Consider the following 2500-nt stretch of genomic DNA (forward strand, 5'->3'; position numbering starts at 1 on the left):
AGGCAGCCTGTTGTGCAGATGACTCTGAGTTTGTACAGCACAGGCTGAAGCCTGGTCTCAGACCAAGGATAGGTGCTATATAAGAATCAATGTCATTCATTCATTCTTTCATTCACTCATAGCACCATCAATCCCTTCAACACAAATTTCCATTCACTGATCACAGACATGGGAGGAAGCTTCATTGACAACCATGACATTTTCAAAGCATCAAGAGAGGCGGCACATTCTACCCTGCAGCACAACGGGACTCACCACAATACCAAAGGAGCTGTAAAACTAGCCATGGCTCTAAAACAGGTTTTTCGCCACAGTACTGAAGTGTGTACTATGGTCACAGACCCTACGAAACTCACGACTGACCTGAGTACAGCACCCGTTATCACCATGATAGGAACATTATTATGAAACCAGTTCTCATATGATAGAAGTAACTATCAACATACCGGTTATACCGCGTGCGGTCAAGTGGCACAGAACAGAGGTGATACCGTTCAACTTTAAAAACAGTCCATTGCTCAGGGTGCATGCCCAGACCCCCTCCCACCCTCCGCCCCCTCACCCTACCACACACCAACACCCCCCCATCTCTCTCCCACCCACCGCCCCATCACCCTACTACACACCAACACCCCCCCATCTCTCTCCCACCCACCCTACTACACACCAACACCCCCCATCTCTCTCCCACCCTCCGCCCCCTCACCCTACCACACACCAACACCCCCCCATCTCTCTCCCACCCTCCGCCCCCTCACCCTACTACACACCAACACCCCCCTATCTCTCTCCCACCCTCCGCCCCCTCACCCTACTACACACCAAGACACCCCCCTCTCTCTCCCACCCTCCGCCCCCTCACCCTACTACACACCAACACACCCCCCTCTCTCTCCCACCCTCCGCCCCCTCACCCTACTACACACCAACACACCCCATCTCTCTCCCACCCTCCGCCCCCTCACCCTACTACACACCAACACCCCCCATCTCTCTCCCACCCACCGCCCCCTCACCCTACTACACACCAACACCCCCCATCTCTCTCCCACCCACCGCCCCCTCACCCTACTACACACCAACACCCCCCCATCTCTCTCCCACCCTCCGCCCCCTCACCCTACTACACACCAACACCCCCATCTCTCTCCCACCCCCCGCCCCCTCACCCTACTACACACCAACACCCCCATCTCTCTCCCACCCACCGCCCCCTCACCCTACTACACACCAACACACCCCATCTCTCTCCCACCCTCCGCCCCCTCACCCTACTACACACCAACACCCCCATCTCTCTCCCACCCTCCGCCCCCTCACCCTACTACACACCAGCACACCCCCATCTCTCTCCCACCCACGCCCACTCCTTTACCTTACCTTCCTTTCCTAAACAAGGTTTTCACCACCACCACCCCCTCCATACCTGCCCAAGGTTTTCACACACTCCTCTATACCTGCCCAATGTTTTCAAACACCCCACCATACCTGCCCAATGTTTTCATCCCCCCCCCCCACCCTCCATACCTGCCCAAGGTTTTCACACACTCCTCTATACCTGCCCAATGTTTTCAAACACCCCCACCATACCTGCCCAAGGTTTTCATTCCCCCCCCCCTCCATACCTGCCCAATGTTTTCACCACCACCCCTCCATACCTGCCCAAGGTTTTCACACACACCCTCCATACCTGCCCAAGGTTTTCATCCCCCCCCTCCATACCTGCCCAAGGTTTTCACACACACACCCCCCCCTCCATACCTGCCCAAGGTTTTCACACACACCCCCCCCCCCCTCCATACCTGCCCAAGGTTTCCATCCCCCCTCCATACCTGCCCAAGGATTTCATCCCCCCCTCCATACCTGCCCAAGGATTTCATCCCCCCCCTCCATACCTGCCCAAGGTTTTCATCCCCTCCCCCCTCCATACCTGCCCAAGGATTTCATCCCCCCTCCATACCTGCCCAAGGATTTCATCCCCTCCCCCCTCCATACCTGCCCAAGGTTTTCATTCCCCCCCCTCCATACCTGCTCAAGGTTTCCATCCCCCCCCTCCATACCTGCCCAAGGTTTTCATCCCCCGCCCCCTCCATACCTGCCCAAGGATTTCATCCCCCCCCCCTCCATACCTGCCCAAGGTTTTCACCCTCCCTCCATACCTGCCCAAGGTTTTCATCCCCCCTCCATACCTGCCCAAGGTTTTCATCCCCCCCCCCTCCATACCTGCCCAAGGTTTTCATCCCCCCCCCCCCCCCTCCATACCTGCCCAAGGTTTTCACACACACACACCCCTCCATACCTGCCCAAGGTTTTCATCCCCCCCCCTCCATACCTGCCCAAGGTTTTCATCCCCCCCCCCTCCATACCTGCCCAAGGTTTTTATCCCCCCCTCCATACCTGCCCAAGGTTTTCACCCTCCCTCCATACCTGCCCAAGGTTTTCATCCCCCCTCCATACCTGCCCAAGGTTTTCATCCCCCCCCCCCCCCCTCCATACCTGC

Source organism: Babylonia areolata, chromosome 10 (genome assembly GCF_041734735.1).
Source record: "Babylonia areolata isolate BAREFJ2019XMU chromosome 10, ASM4173473v1, whole genome shotgun sequence".
Lineage (NCBI taxonomy): Eukaryota > Metazoa > Mollusca > Gastropoda > Neogastropoda > Buccinidae > Babylonia > Babylonia areolata.